We start from the raw sequence: 17,729 nt of genomic DNA on the forward strand, positions 1-17,729 counted from the left end.
AGCCACTTAGGACAGCGCCGAAAATTTTTATTTTGTACGTAGGGAAGTGAGGTTATTGGCTTCAAGTACTAAATATTCACTTTAGACAATAAATAGGACTTGTACAGTCGGTGAGCACGTTCGGAAACCCCTGTTTCAATATTTGCGGTTAGAAACCTCATGTGTACCTTTTTTTCCAGCTGTTGATAAATTCCGGGTTATGTAGATACCGAAACCGTTACCAGCCCATTCGCGCACCTCAATTGTGCTGCTCACAACATGATTTTGAGCGGACAAAACAACCTGCCGCTATGATTGCTAGCCCCATGCATGAGTAAGGGTGATATGCTGGCGATGGTTGCTTCGCGTCGGCCCTTTGGCGCACATGAAGGCTCGAGTTACAATGAGCACGCCGAACTTTGCAATGCGGATAATGACTACAAAGCGGTAAGGATACAAACGAGTTTAACAGTATTTTACAGCTGTAAAATACAAATACAGTCTTGTTGGACGAATGTGCTGGCGCGGACGAAGAAACTATAGGCAACTTGTATGTCTAACGCTACACAGGGCTGTCGAGCCAAGCCAAGTCCTCAATTGTATTGTCTGGGAATCTGATTTTTGTATTTTCGTTGTTTCCTATTGTATCTGGCGTTCAAAATGCAGACGTGAGGGCTCTTTATCGCAAATAATCAAACGTGGTTTGTGCCGGAACTCTTCAAAGTAGCAACATCATTTATTGTGTAAGTTATTAATCAGTAATTTAGGTAAATAATGTCAATTAAGGATTCCAAACAAAACCTTTTCTGTGGCGCTCAAGGTAGCTTCCAACAATGTGCATCTGGTTTCCTTTGTTTGCCTCCGAAATGTTTTTTTTTATCCCTTGGATCAAATTTGCTTGGACAAGCAGTATATATGTAAAAATGGTGCACCTTCAGATATCATCCGATGACTAAATCACCACTGACCCCACTGCAGGTCCTTATATTTGCCTGAGTGACAGCTTTTTATCACTTTAACAAGCTAGAAAATTCATATGAATACGGAATGAAAGCTGATATTTTCTTTCTTATATTTTCTAGGATCCCTGAAGAGAGGCAGCGTGTACCTGGTTGACGTCCTCTTCAGGAAGACTGTGGCAGCCATGAAGTGATGGCTCGTAACAGTGAAGTAATGGGACGGCGGGCACAACGAGCAGGAAATCGTGACATCAACTTAGCCTAGAAGCTGAAAACCGGAATAAATTGCTGTGAAGGCTCACAACCTTAGTAAGCTGTAAGTTCCACTTTTTTATTAGGAGGGGTTTGAGCCTCTTTCGAGTATTTAAGAAAAAACAATAAAAAGTGCTGTTTAAAACTACATTTGTCGATGCGCAGGCTTTTTTAAGCTGCATACGTATGGGGTGCTTTTCACCTGTCCGGAGAACACAATTGCTGATGCCAAAAAGTTAGAGCCCGCTTGGAGGAGAATATGCCCATCTCAAAATACTGCCGCAGCGCTAACGTCTATGTGCGATTGAACTGCAGACGTTTTAATGGGTAAACCGTAGGCCATGGGTGAGTAGACTCCTAATCATACCTGGATAAACCACCGTGTAGCGTGTACCACCGAAGTGGTTGGGCTATGTGTGGGTAAGCCATGGCCCGTGCATGACCCTAGCGCTGCAGTAGGCTGATAAAGTCGACCATATTCGTCGGCCCGAGGTCGATTGCCGATAATTGGCCGTTCTTAGGTCATTGTCAATTCCCGACTTCGGGCTGAAGTAGGTGGCCTAGGTCGGCCCGATGAGTCTTAGACGGTCATATTGGCAAGGGCCGAGCGCGGGCCGACTATGCGCTTGCCGCTTGGGACTGCCGTGTGACAGCTATAGGTATATTCTGGCTAGCGATGACACAAAAATCGAATATTGTTCGAGCGTACGCACCCGGTCGCAGCCATCATCGGCAAACTGGCAGTGGAGCAATAAGCATTGACTTCAATACCTGCAGTGTGTTTTATGAACTTCAGCAGAATTATAATAGATTGTAACGATCGAGTGGCTAGATTTCCGTGTTCACACTTCAGCACTGAAGAGCTGTAAATAAACGCTTATGCGTGACAAGTATGCAGACTGAGCTAGTGATTTCGGCGTGTGTGGAAAGCGACATTCACCCGTTTAAGTGAGCTACCCACAAAATCAGCCGAAAGCGTATATCAGCTAACCAGCGGCCAGTGCAGCGGCCGTGGGCTTAATCGCTTGTGTATATTATATCTAGCTTTTTAAAAAATGCAAATGGTCGTCGAACATGCTCTTGGTAACGATATTTAGTATAAACTGTTTGCACATCGTAGAAAGCGTAAGAGCGGCAAAAAACTAGCGCGCCAGTCATATGCGGAGACAGCCTACAATCAAGCACTGATTCCTAGTGTGGAATGAAACACTGGCTGTCTCAGCCGTATTGCTATGGAGGTGATCAAAATGCAACAGGACACATGCTATGCAATGTATGTGCGTATTTCATCCTAATAAACCCAAGGCAGCTGAAACTAATCTGGAACTCATCAGTATAGTGTTTTTCATTGACCATGAATCCTGGAATTTTCTACATCTTCCTAAAGTAATGCGCGCGATTTTATATGCCTCGTAATAGTGTTGTAATTTTGTTTCCTCATTGTTTTTGTACAGGTGCCATTTGCGAAAAAGTTGGGGTGGACGCTTTGGAGGCACATGCATTTATTCGCAGGTGGCTGCCTGCTTCCTGTGACAGAGGGGGTGGAAGAAAAAGGCATTATGCTGAAACCTCCCTTGGCGAACCAGGCATGCCACCTGTGAATGCAATTGCAGGGTGAGCCCCCTCACTACGCCTATGAGTGTGCCCCTGGCCCCTTCCACTTCACGAGAGCCCGCCCTGCCCTGCCCAACCCAGCCACTTCCCTGCACGCCCCTGCTGCCACTCTGCCTGCCACTGCCCCGCCAGCTGCTGCTGTGTGTGCCCTCAGCGCTGGCTGGTAACAACTGCCGTCTAGTAACAATTGCAATAAATATTATCTTTTTGTGAACCCTGCCCTTTTTTGTGAATGTCTACTGGTTGTTCATGAGCGGCAATTTGAATTATTATGGCCACTCCTATTTGAATGGTCATTATTGTTCCGGCAGGTTCGATGTGCTGTCACGAATATGGCTTGAATGAAAAAGGCTGCATTTTATGGCCTGCACAGGCAGTGCCACAAAATGAGTATTCTTGACATTATCAATGGTACATGAATGGACTAATCGGTGTACCTATGAACCATCGGATGAATATTGGTATCGACAATATGCGGCATGAATGGAGTAGCCAGTGCACCTGAGATGGCTAATTATTGGTATGATATTGGCATTGACAATGGGTCATCAATGGAATAGCAGGTATTAAACAAATATTGGTAATACAATGATGGTATATTGCTGGACAGTATTGTCAAGAATCATGGTGCATGAATGGAAAGTCTAATATTGTGCCGACATTGGTGGCTACAGCTTGGTTGAACACTGGACCAGTCTTGGAACGAAAGGTGGGCCAAGAATGGAGAATGTAGTAAAATGCCCAAATGACAATATCAATCCAATATTGACGCCATTCTTTTCCAGTGATGAACCATTGTTGGACCAATGCTGGTGTGCTGCTTGGGACTTCTTTCATTTGTACATGCCATGATCTTTCATTTGTACATACCATCATCATCGTCCCGCGGCGCCGGCTCCGGCACGCGCCTGGGTTCGTGATCGGATTAAAACGCTAGACAAGGCTTCGCTGTCGTTGCCGTCACGACCTCGCCGTCTTGACATCCTTCTTTCACAATATATATCTCAAGCTGTTTGTCTCTTCCGGGTGAGAGTGTCCACTGTTCTTGAGCTGGTGGAAGTGAGCTAGCAGGCCTTTGTTTATCAAAGAAATATTCTTGTAATCGGAGTTTCGGATAAAAGTTATCCGGGTCCTTTAGTAGTTTTTTATTTTTTAGTGGTCCTTTTTCCTTCGTCTGTACAATTTTCAAATCTTTAAAACTCAAACACAAGAAATGCACCCACAGTCTTGAAAAAGACCGGGCCCCAGTCGAAACGTCTATGAGGAATAAATGAAGTGTTGTTGATCTTCGCTATATATATATATATATATATATATATATATATATATATATATATATATATATATATATATATATATATATATATATATATATATATGTATATGTATATATTGTGAAGAAGGTGAGCCCTTTTTGCTGGACGCTGGTGAAGAGGAAGCAGTCTGTGGAATTGTGATCATCGTGCTGGTTTGATCATCGTGCGCTTCCTTGCCGACCTCGACGCCGTCCTCGACATATAGATTAAACCTTCTCTTACACTTGGTGGAGGTGCGGCCTGATACCCTCGCCTTACGCTGGAGCTTCGCTCCCGTACGCTACCGGTAATTCACATGGCCGAAGACGAACACCCACCAACTGCTACGATGACCCCGCCGGTCATCTGCTCTGGCTCCTTACGCCAGCGAGACCCTGCGCTCTTCTGTGGGACTGACGACACCGACTGTGACGACTGGCTTGCGTTATACGAGCGACTGAGTTCGTGCAATAAGTGGGACGATGCAACAAAGTTAACGAACGTTATTTTTTATTTGACCGGAGTCGCCAACCTGTGGTATCGTAACCACGAAGCCGAAATCACAAATTGGGACTCATTTAAGGTGAACTTTACCACCGTGTTTGGTGGTCCTACTGTACGCAAGCTCCGTGCCGAACAACGCTTGCACAATCGAACGCAGCGGCTCGGCGAGACGTTTACCAGCTACATTGAAGATGTGCTCCACCTATGCAGTCGTGTAAACGCCCAGATGCCCGAGGAACAAAAGATCAAGCACATCCTGAAGGGCATCGAATATGACACCTTTCTCATGTTAACATCCCGGGATTTGACAACTGTTGCACAAGTTGTCAACCTTTGTCAAAGCTACGATAAGTTGCGCAAGCAGCGACTCCTCCCTCGACAGCCTTCCGCGGCTGTGGAGTCACTTTCTGGCCTCTCCGCTATATCTGAGACCTCGTCGCTGCTGCAGCAGCTCAAAGATTTCATGCGAGAGGAAGTTGCTCGCCAAATATCACTATTGCCCACAAATTGCGAGCTTTCTCGCAATTTGGCGCCCCTTCGACAGGTCATCGCCGACCGCGTGGCGGATGCCCTTCCCCCTGTCCATCCGCCAGCGCCCTTTCCTCAGCCCGCACAAGCCATTCAGACCCTCGCATACGCCGACGTCGATCCACCTGTCGCTCCAACAATGACATGCGCCCCTACTCCTGTGGCACCGCTGACACGCTGCGGTCGCTGCCCGACTACGGCCACCTAGCTACCCTGTGGTGTATGCTACGCCTCCAGCGCCTGTACAGGAACATCTTCAGGCGCCACAGCCTTTCGTTCCGCCTCGATCGCAGCGCCGCAATCCATGGCGAACAAGTGATAACCGTCCCATTTGTTATTATTGTGGATGTGCTGGCCATATTGTCCGGTACTGCCGAAATCGCACTCCCGATGATTTCCTATCGCGCCGAACATCAGCTTCTTGGCAGCCAACCCCGGATCAGTACGCAGCCGCCGATTCATCTACAGATTTCGTTGCTAATAACCGTACTACCTTTTCTCCTCGCCGCTCGACCTCGTGGCGTCGCCGCTCCCTATCCCCTCTACGCCGGCGTCCCAATCTTGCGCAAGAGGAAAACTGAATGCCGCAGTTCCTGAGGCGAGAACTACGCAACGAGCGAACGGTAAAAGCAGTAAAAGGCCTCACGTATCTCCTGCAAATCTGCTTGAAGTTTCTGTTGAGGGTGTTATAGTACTGGCTTTGGTCGACACGGGCGCTGCTGTTTCTGCCATGGCTGCAAGTCTGGCGTTCATTCCGCAAAGTGACGACACCTATTTCAGGATTTTCGCTATGCACGGCAAGTGCCCAGCCTCTAGAGCCTATAGCGGTGTGCACCGATCGAGTCATCATTCAAGAAGTTTTGTACGCAATAGAGTTTGTAGTTTTGCCTTCCTGCTCTCATGATCTTATCTTGGGTTGGGATTTTCTTTCGTGTCATAATGCGGTCATCAACTGTGCACGTGCCGAACTGGAGTTTTTTTCGCTCGACCAACCGTCGCCGGACATTCCTTTTCCCAACGTCCTCGTTACCGAAGATACTGATCTCCCTGTGTGCTCTTTCGTTCTTGTGCCCACCGCTTCTGCTTTTTCTTGCCATACAGATGCACTTTTCATCCCATCGCCTATCTTTCTAAGCCGCAAAAATCTTCTCCTATTGTACGCCATACTTTCTGTATCAGCTAGCCGCACCGCGGTCTGGATTTTTAATCCGTTCTCATTTACCGTATCCCTGCGTCGCGGTGAATGCCTCGGCACCATCCAGCTCATTGATTCTATTTTCCCTGGTGATGCAGCACCCGCTTCACAGCCCGCTAACTTGGCTGCACTAACATCGCCTGTTCTTGCGCTGGACCAGTCTTCTGCCGACGTTTTCCTCCGCTCCATCGATGCCAGTATTCCTGAACCTCAAGGCTCCGAGCTTCTTGCGCTGTTTCATCAGTTCCGTTCTTCATTCGACTCTCACCAGCCTGTTTTGAGCCTCACATCAACTGTTGCCCACCACATTGACACCGGTTCCCATGCTCCTCTGCGTCAGCGCCCCAATCGAGCGCCGGCCACCGAGCGCCGATTTATTGAAGGCCAAGTTCACACAATGTTACAGAATGGAGTGATTGAGCCTTCTAATAGTCCCTGGTCCTCCCCTGTTGTCCTAGTGCGGAAGAAAGACGGTTCTATTCGCTGCCGTCGTCTAAATAAAAACACGAGGAAAGACGTCTGCCCTCTTCCGCGTATAGATGATGCATTGGGCCGCTTACAAGGGGCTGAACTCTTTTCTTCACTTGATTTACGATCCGGTTACTGGCAGGTGCCCATGGCTGCGGATGATTGCCCTAAAACCGCGTTTGTCACCCCTGATGGCCTCTTTGAATTTACCGTCATGCCGTTCGGTCTCTGCAATGCTCCTCCTACATTAGAGCGTATGACGGATACAATTCTGTGAGGCATAAAGTGGAAGACGTGCCTCTGTTACCTTGACGACATCGTGGTGTTCTCGCCGGACTTTGCGACCCACCTCTCACGACTGAAGTAGGTATTGACATGTCTTGCGAACGCCGTTCTGCAGCTCAACTTGAAGAAATGTCGTTTCGCTGCTCGTGAACTGACCATTTTGGGCCACGTTGTGTCCGAAGATGGTATCCGTCTTGATTCCGCCAAACTTCGAGCTGGGACGGCATTCCCGAAACCTACTACCATCAAGCAACTAAGGAGTTTTTTGGGTTTGTGCTCATACTTTCGGCATTTTATACGGAACTTTGCTTCCATTGTCGCCCCGCTGACTGAGCTCCTCGGCAATAACTCAGACATTTCGCTATGGTCATCAGCATACGACGACGCCTACAACACCTTGCGCCGCCTCCTCACAGCCCCGCCCATCCTGCTCCATTTTGACCCCCAGGCACCAACCGAAGTGCACGCCGACGCGAGTGGTGTCGGCCTCGGAACTGTGCTTGCTCAGCGCCCCTCTGGCTTCGGTGAGTACGTAGTCGCTTACGCAAGCCGTATTCTCACCAAAGCCGAAGCGAACTACTTTGTAACGGAAAAGGAGTGCTTTGCTATTGTCTGGTCAATTACAAAGTTTCGCCCTTACCTTTACGGCCGTTCCTTTTGACGTAGTCACGGACCATCATGCCCTATGCTGGCTTTCATCGCTCAAGGACTCATCCGGCCACTTGGCACGGTGGGCTCTGCGTTTACAAGAATACGATATGCGCGTTATTTACCGATCTGGTCGCAAACATAAAGACGCCGACGCTTTATCTTGCGCACCGCTTCAAGCCGACCTTGCCAGCCTCTTCGTTCGTGGCATCTTCGATCGACGTCAGTGACGTGCCTGCCGAACAACGGAAGGATCCATGGATCGCCTCTCTTATTGACTACCTTTCAAACCAATCAGCGATTACCTCCTCACGCGCCCTTCGCCGCCAAGCTTCCCACTATGAGATTCGGGATAACCTCTTTTACCGGCGCAACTACAACCCAAGTGTCCGGAAATGGCTCCTCGCGATTCCGCGCCATTTATGGACTCAGATATGTACAGCTTTTCATGCCTATCCACAGTGCGGACACGCCGGAAGTTTCAAGACGTACACACGCATCCGTCTTCGTTACTATTGGCGCGGTATGTACAACTCGGTTCTCGGGTACGTTCGATCGTGCCTGACGTGCCAACGTCGCAAACTAGCCTCTCCCATTTCGGCGGGTGAGTTAGAGCCTCTCACATGCCCGCTTAGACCCTTCGACCGCATTGGAATTGACCCATATGGCCCTCTTCCATACGCACCCGATGACAAGCGCTGGGTCATTGTCGCCGTCGACCACCTGACGCGATGTGCTGAAACCGCCGCGCTCCCAGCTGCAAGAGCCCGAGATGTGGCCGGTTTCTTATTGAAGAACTTTATTCTCCGTCACGGAGCTCCTCGTGAATTGCTCAGCGACAGAGGCCGTCTTTTCTTATCTGAAGTCGTTGAAGCCCTGCTCAATCAATGCAAAATCATTCACCGGACTTGCACCGCTTACCACCCGCAAACAAACGGCCTTGTTGAACGATTTAATCGCACCCTCGGCGACATGCTCGCGAAGTACGTCATATCCACCCACACGAACTGGGACATTGTCCTTCCTTATATAACCTATGCGTACAACACTGCTACGCAATCTAGCACGGGCTTCTCTCCGTTCTTTTTACTTTACGGTCGGCATCCATCTGCTCCCCTTGATATTGCCCTCCCCTACAACCCTGACCCATCAGAATACACTACAGTGACAGAAGCTGCCAAGTATGCCGAAGAATGCCACCAGATTGCCCGCACGTTTACGACCGACTCTCAGTGGCGCCAAAATATCGAAATGACACCTATCAGAAGAATGCACCACACTTTGAACCCGGCTCACTTGTGTGGCAATGGGTTCCATCCGGCAGATCTGGTCTCTCAACAAAACTAATCAAGTCACATGGGTCCTACCGTGTCGTCTAGCGCACTTCACCAGTGAACTATATTATTGAGCTGCTTACGCCATCTTCCGATTTGCGACGCCGTGGCCGCGAAACTGTACATGTGCAACGTCTTAAGAAGTTCTACGATCCGATTGTACCTTCGCCCCCTTAAGTCGCTAGGATGTCTCCTTTTTCTCTGGGGGCATTGTGAAGAAGAAGATGAGCCCTTTTTGCTAGACGCTGATGAAGAGGAAGCAGTCTGTGGAATTGTGATCGCGCAGATCATCATGCTGGTGTGATCATCGTGCGCTTCCTTGCAGACCTAGACGCCGTCCTCGACGTATAGATTAAACCTTCTATATATATATATATATATATATATATATATATATATATGCGGCTCATGCACACGAAAATCCCTCCGATGAGTTCATGAAAGTAATCAAATCACTTCCAGTGATTTTTTCCTTTATACAGCAAGCTGCTAGTACAAATGTAATCTTCTCTGTTAACTCGCCCTCCTCCAAGCTTTCTCCGGCAGAAAACAACAAACTAAGACGCATGCAATCCTCTATGAGGCAAGCACTAGCTGGAAGCTAGAATAAAGGTGGGAAGCATAAAACGAAAATGTTATGTCAAGTTGAAATATATCCGCTGCCCTTGCTTTAGCTTAATATCATTGAGATGAAATTTTCGGTATGCTTGTCATGAATCTAGCGAATAAACAGTCAAGGCGAACCTTTATCAGCTGCCTCCGGGAGATGCAGTGCAGATATTACAAAGAAAAGTGAATGGTAATCAAAGAATGTGAAAGCACCGGTTTCAAAACACCGCACATATTTTCTCAGTAACACTTCTTGCAAGTGCAATTAAAAAAAGAATGTCGCCTACTATCCAGTAATGAACCGCTGGAATGGAAGCTCCAAAACAAGATTCGTGGCGAAGCATGTGTATGGGACGGGCTCCATTCGACAGTAGAAGATAAGAAAATTGTTTGCAATTGTATTCAATGTCAGAATTGGTTGCTCCGCAGATGTAATGAAAAAGAACTTCAGATTTCGCAATTATCAGTTACTAATTTCAGCAATCCTGACCACTTTGCGTTACAGCTTATTACACAGCAGTTCTTTACCGAGCAGCAAACATACAATCCCTTACCGATATGCGACTAGCATGGCTCAATCACTTAAGAATGAACCCAGGTTTGGCATCGTCAGAGCTCAGTTGCCAGAGTCCTGAACTGCATTATTGCAAGCCTTCCAACTATCACAAGTTGTCCTCAAACATCTGACCCATGCGCACTATTCAAAGGGAGTCTTGGAACGCTTCCCGAGTTAAACTACTCTGTAAAATGGAATCTTGCGCGTATTGTCGCCAGCAGCGCTACGCCCATAAGCCGAAACAAACACCAGGAAGACAGGATGTGCGCCCACTCTACCACTGAATATTATTCGAAATTCCTGCCGTTTACAAAGTTGAAACTATAACAAAAACTCTCCCTGAAGTGATTTTACAAATATAAAGACGCTAGATGAAGTGTTGAAGCAAGAGTACTAACAGATTCTCTATACGCGCTGATGTCCCTTTGTTATTGCTTGGGTTTCAGTTTGAAAACTCCTATATTTTTACCGAATCGTCAAAAATAATATGAACTAGACATGCATTAGCACAATCCTGCTTTCGACATGAGAGACAGCAAACGTTTCCTGCAACGTAGCAGCCAGAAGCAGCACATTACAAACAGTTCAGTGCTTTGATGAATGCAGCGGCGTACTACGAAACGATGACCGACAAGAAAGGTTGCCATATAAGGGCTGCCAGTTCCAGATTTCATCCATAACGTAAGTTGCGGGCATTATTATTGTGCTTTTTGCAAAATGACAGCTACCAGAATAGGGCCCACTCTGAATGCTGATCAGTGTAGATTTTAAGGGAGCTGCAAACCAATGTCACCTTTAATAGGAACAGGCACTGGAAACGCGCTGCCTAATACATCTAAGCGTCGAATGAGACTGTAATAGTTAGAGTTTTTGTCACAACAGTCGAGTTTATTAACAAGCGATATCCAGGAACATGCCTCCAGTTAAGAGGAAGTATCCGGTATTTCGGATATGCCGAGTTTCAAATTATTTTATACGTATTTAGCTTTTTGACACCTTGATAGATGCATCAGTGCAGTCTGTGCAGCTGAGTTGTACAGCAAGGCGGACATTGTGTGCATACCATTGCCGAAGCATTAGCCAATAAGCTAAATTTGACTTGACAACGTTTTTATACTCAGTTTTAATGCTAGGTAGCGCAAAAAACGGGGACAAAGAAATTAAAAACAACAGGACGGGCGCCCTCCCTGTCACTTTGTGTTTCTTTATCCCCATTTTTCGCACTGGCATTTTTATGCTCAAAGTATGAACCAACTGGCCCAAAGAGATGTTTTGATTAAATCAAGTCTGAAGAACGTTTATATTGTAAAATTAAGTTGAAGGCTCTAAACACAACGCTGAGTCATCCTTTTAAATTTACTAATTGGCAACGTGGATTGAAATATAAGAATTCACAAACACATATAAGAAATCTTCGTGAGTTGACTTTCACGCATTTCACGTTCCTTTATTAGCCATCTAACATTTTGTTTGCATCAGATAGATACATCAATCCTGTAGTAGATGACGAAGAGCACGTCGAGATGATTTGGCAGAAATGCTACGTCAAGCAATGCGTTTGCACATTTAAAATGCTGCAAATCAACAAAACGAGGTTTAAGATGCGTGTATTTGACGTTCGGGAATTCTAGTCACATTTTTCTCAAAAATTTTTGATAGAAGGATTTTCTTTTTTATTCCAACGGCCTTCAATTTCTCTATATAATATTTCCATAAGGAAGCATAGTTAATTCCAGAAACATATTCGCCTAATCATAAAATATAAAAGGTTTATAACACCTCGTTGGCCGACCAGTCTGGTAGAATGGGGCTACACTGTTCTATTACTGGCAGCGTTTAAAAGAAAATACTACATTAAATAACTCGAAACACTTGATATATGTTTACAACATTTATTAATGCTTGTTTCTCTCCCGATTTCTTGCCTTTCGCACGATTCACCACTATACGTTCAACATACCATTATTTCGATTTCTTTCATAGCTTTGAGATCACTGTTTCGTTCTTCTTTTGTGCCACAGCCATGGATACTTTCCTCTGATTTGTTTGCTACTGATGTTCAGATTCCGCCTTATCAGACCGTAAAGCTGATACTTTGATAGGTTAACGTCTCTACTTACTCTTCGTTTGTACTTTCACCCTAAAATGAAAACTCCCTAAGTGTATTCCTTCAGAATGCAGAAGTATTGTCGCTCGCTGTAGTCGCCTACAGTTCTATGAGATTATGGATTGGGCTCGTAAAAATGGATTTATTTCTGTGTCCTTGTGTCTTCACGCAATAAAACTTTACGGTACCATTTTTATTTTCCAGTTGCCAACTGCTTTTTAATCATTCATTTCACGTTACTGGTAATGCCGCATAATTTTTATTGCCCCTGTCCAATCCAGTGTCAAAATCGAAGAGAACAATAAAGGAGCGCATTATTTTGAAATCTGAGCTACACCTCGCCCCAGCTGCTTGGCCTCAAAGAAAACGCTTTCGCCAAAGCAGAGCCAGCCAGGAACGCACACGCCAATGTTCGCGAGGCAATGTTGTAAACTCGTTTAATTCAGTGGAATTTTTATTTGCTGAAACAAACTGACCATTGCCTTACATAAGAAGGAGAAAGATTACTTTTTCTCAATTCTTTGAGAGTGCTTTCACCAATCAATTACGTGCTAACCTGTACGGGTACTGGCCCTCTGTGTGCGTCCTTGAGCGAATAGATCACGGTAGAGCCTCTGTGATAAGGCTCCACACTGGGAAGTTCCTGTGAAGTTAGCTTTTTAATCCATAAAAACGAGGTCTTTTTTCCATTTTTCTTTTCATATATCATCTGGCCCTTTTCTTCTCGGCGGTGAAGGAAGTTCAGCGATAAGGCGACACTGCAGTCCAAGCTCGCAGGATTAGGCTGCTATTACATTTTGCATCTAATGCTTGTACAGAAACGTCGTTCGATTGTCATGGATAACTTGTCTCACCACTAGCTTAGGCAGAGTATGTCAGAGGTGGGTTACGCTATTGTGGGCATAGGCCTAGCCGTTACGCTGATTGTCGGTTTCGATCAAGTTGAGCTCCTGCTAATGTAACACATACCTTCCTGGTTTCTACGTGCAACCTCTAAAAATTTGAACCGACGTAAGAATTTCCTGCTTCACACCTTAACTGTCTCTCACAAGTATTCCTCTGTATCTAATTGCCTGGTAAAACCTTGAACCGACCCTTATATTCCAAGAAATAAAACAATAACCTACTCACACAGAAACCAATATATGCATGCGGTGGGAGGGAAAGCGCTCTAAAAATTGAGCAATACATGGTCCTCTTACCCCGTGATGACGGAGAACGTGCGTACGCTCGCAGTGTGAATAGGTCCAGTGGTAATATTGGTACGATGCTGTCGGCTGGCTTAAGCCTTAGATTTTCGGAGTTTTGAATGTCTGACGTTTCTCAATTTTTTTGTTCCTAATTTGGAGATATCTTTACCGGTGTGTTAAAGCTAAAAGTTGAATTTTTGAATTTCTGGTACGCATATCAAAAGTTTTGGGTGTGTTGCCGCTTTGCACAGGGTACTAAGATGGATATCAACTGTTATTTTGTTACTTATGAGAACTGCTAGCAAAATTGTAACTTGCTTCAAGACAGGAGAAAGTCACAGAGAGTGTCATAGAATATTATCTTTATTTTATGATTCTTCAACGTTTAGTTCAGCACTGAACGAAGCCTCTTGCCGTCTTAAGAAGACGCGTCCAGCTCAATAAATCTCAACGTGACTGGTCTTTCTGGCTTCGCATTCGTTAATGTCCAGTAGCCGATACCTCCATGATGGTTCTCGATGGTATATGTCTTTAATATTTGTAAAAGTGAAGACTGTCATCAAACACCACGGTCCAATGTTCATAAAAAGAAAATAGCAAGGACGGCAGTGGTTTAAGTAAGATTGACTGCCTAATTTTAAATTTGGTTTGCCCGATAGAAGAGAATAAATTCAGGTAAAATAATTGCTCATGATGTAAGAATAGAGCGAAGAACACACGGACTGAAAGGGCGACGCTGACAAGCGCTAACTCGCAACTAAGGTTCATTGCTGATTACACGCAATATTGCAAGGGCGACGCTTGTAATATTGCGTATAAGGGCGACGCTGCTCATGTAAAACAATAACCTACTCACACAGAAACCAATATATGCATGCTGTGGGAGGGAAAGCGCTCTACAAATTGAGCAATACATGGTCCTCTTACCCCGTGATGACGGAGAACGTGCGTACGCTCACAGAGTGAATAGGTACAGTGGTAATATTGGTACGATGCTGTCGGCTGGCTTAAGCCTTGGATTTTCGGAGTTTTGAATGTCTGACTTTTCTCAATTTTTTCGTTCCTAATTTGGAGATATCTTTACCGGTGTGTTAAAGCTAAAAGTTGAATTTTTGAATTACTGGTACATTATGCCTTCGAAAAGCCTACGGCTCTTTAACGTATGTGTCTACGTCTACGCTAGCGGATACCATAAACTCGTTCTCTAGCGAGGTCCTCGGGAAGTTTCGCTCCGGCAGGCAGTCTGTGACCGGGATATAAATAACGCATTGTGCCTTATTCCCACGCTGCTCGCCCCTCTGGCTTTTGTCCACCTTTCCACGAAGTGCTTCCAACGCAATTACAGGGCTAAAAAAAAGAGGCGCTAAGAAAATTGCTAAAAAGGGAGACAGTAAAGTAATTCACCAGACTGTGCTTTCCGTTGTCCTGCATGGTTCGTCAGCCTCCATTTCGCCTTGCTCTTTTGATGCCTGCACCAGCATCGTGATTTAACAACTGAAGTAAAAGTGGAGTAATTAAGGCACCTTTGGCTCCCCTACTGTGAGCTCTACGCAGTATAGTTACCAGTTGTGGATGCACATGCCCTGGATATGTGTACCTTTTTTATTTGGATGCCCAAATCAGTGCGCCTAAATCCTTTGGACCATAGCATGTCTTACATGTTATATCACCCATTACGTTTGAACTGGCCTGGTTTCAAGTTAAGGGAGCATGACACTACTGGTGCAGTATGGGTGGCAAGAGAGGGAGTTCTTTATTTTAATTTTTGTGGACCGGCTTTTTAGTTTATAACTCATGTGATTCCATAATAATTAACCTGTTCTCTTTAAACTGCCACCAGGAATATATTTCTGGAGAGAAATAATTGTTTAAGGAAAAAATATGCTTCTGCACACTTTCGAGGCTAATAATTCGAGCATGGTACAAGAAGAGCCATTTGCACTTTCTTTATGGTCGTATACCTTTTTTACAAGACGGTGGGCCAGCATATGATTGTTATTTTTATTGCGTTGTTTTAAACACGTTTCCTACGATGTTACATATCTTTGGTAAAAGAATTGAGTCAATTTTTTTCTTTAATTTCAGTTGCTAACTTCCATGTGGAGTTATTCTATTTGTACCCTGTTTGCAGAGGCTTTCTTCCCCATAATTTTATCTTTATACAATTTCTATGAACCATAATGCTGTTTCATTTACTGCTAGTATTTTTCATTGTTCTAGTTATTTTTTAACAATTCAGCTGAAAAGGCCTGCCGTCCACATAAGCCTACTTCGCTGAAGCTTCCAAGGATATTGAGCTTCTGCAGAAAGCTGTGAGAGGACCAGTGGATGTCTTTGTGCGGAACTTGCGACGCAGATGGCGACAGGAAAACAGACGAGTCTATGACTCTGAAGATTCTCTTAAGTTGCTCATATATCAAAAAGATTGCTTCCCTGCAGTTATTGCATATACCATCTTTGCCAGACAACAAGGCTTTGCTTCTTAGCCACCTAGTGTATCAAAATAACACCCCTAAAAACTAGAACTTCTTATAATTCGAGGAAAATGGTGCTCTTTACCTTGTAGACTTTTAGAGCTTGTAGGTAGCATGGGTGCTGTATTGCACGACTAAGAAATAAACTGCGTTGCCTCAGTTTTTACAAACTATATATCTGCAGTCTGTGCAAGCACATTTCATATAAAATTTTGATTAGACATTTATCCACTGCTTACTCGAATCTCATAAGTAAACATATCTGTAATCGAGCCACAATTTCTTGAATGCCAAAAGAATATTTTGTGTTATATTTATACAAAACCAAATTAAAACACCGCGTGGAGATACACAAGAAAAGCATCACGTTACTCCAGTTTCCAATGTCTGGTTGCTGTACCCACGTACTGGTGAATTAAACTCAATTATGGAGCACTGTAATGGTAGGTAGGTGACACAACTCGTCTGAACGCCACTTAAAAGAGTCGGCTTTGTATTTTGCAGTGTTGGTTATTTTATGTTGTGTGAACATATGCTATGACAGCGCTGCATCTTAGACATTGAAGACTTGTTTGTAAATGTGTCCTAAGTACAAATCAACACAGTTCCTTCACTAAAACTGTCGGGCACTCTTACTCGGCACTGGGAAGAGATAAAAATATTTATTCGGGCACCGAATCTTCAGTACAATAGGCCACAAACTGTTAGACTACCAAGCTAGTCTCCCTGGAGCTCAGTAATGTGCTTATTTATGATATTAAATACTTCAGAATTTTGTACAATAAAGCCCCACTCCACATAAGGTTCAAATCTGTACGACACACAGTGACAATTTTTCAGTTAAACATTTTCTAGTACCTCACGTACCCCACACATTGTAGCTGATGGTCCTATGCTTGGTTTCTTAACTTACAAATGATTTATTGTGACGAGCAGGCTTCATATGTCTTTGTACAAACCATCCGTTTATTGCCAACCTCCCACATTTCATATATCGTTCAGATAATTAACTCAATTCCTCCATTTTTTTGCAGCTGGTTTTGTTAAGCCCAGCAAATATTTGCTTGATCGAAGTTCTTACACTTTCGATGCGGGCGAAACGAAGTGGCGTCCGTGTGCTGTGTGATGTCAGCGCACGTTGAAGATCCCCAGGTGGTCGAAATTACTCCGCAGCCCTCCACTACGGCTCCCCTTTCTTTCTTTCCACTTTCACTCCCACCTTCATCACTTCCCTTACGGTGCGGTTCAGGTGTCCACAGAGTAAGTGTGCCAGATACTGCGCCTTTCCCTTCGTGTGAACCAATTATTATTAATATAATATTTCATTCTCGTGACATTTCTTTGTGCTTTGATTTTCACGAGTGCTGCATGGCTACTGCTGAAGGAGATTGGTGTTATTTGTAATACAATATTTTGGTGAGTGCAGTAAAGTTTCGGCAGTTAATATGTACGTTACTGTTGAGCAGTCGGGATTCTGCAGCTCTGCCACTCACATACAGATGCATGCCTTCAGCACCTGCCTAAGCAACTTCCTCTGTTGACTTCTTCCTCTATTTCTTCCTTTTCCTCCATTCCTCTATAAATGAGAACAGGGCCACTTTGTGTGTTCAATATAGCTGTTCAAAAATTAGGACACAGAAGAACAGTGCGGGCTGCCAGGAGAAAACTATTTATCATTCCCTGGTTTGTAAAAAAAATAATTCATGTATAATGTCTGAGTGTGCGATCTCAC

General features: G+C 44.9%; 1 pseudogene; it reads left to right on the top strand.

Annotated features, from left to right (window-relative positions):
• Positions 1–1,531: 1,531 nt before the first annotated feature.
• The window catches only part of LOC146193509 (uncharacterized), a 36,294-nt pseudogene continuing 20,096 nt past the window's right edge, over positions 1,532–17,729 (top strand).

Source organism: Amblyomma maculatum, chromosome 4 (assembly GCF_055883805.1).
Source record: "Amblyomma maculatum isolate TAMU_Amacu chromosome 4, ASM5588380v1, whole genome shotgun sequence".
In the NCBI taxonomy this organism is placed as follows: Eukaryota; Metazoa; Arthropoda; class Arachnida; order Ixodida; family Ixodidae; genus Amblyomma; species Amblyomma maculatum.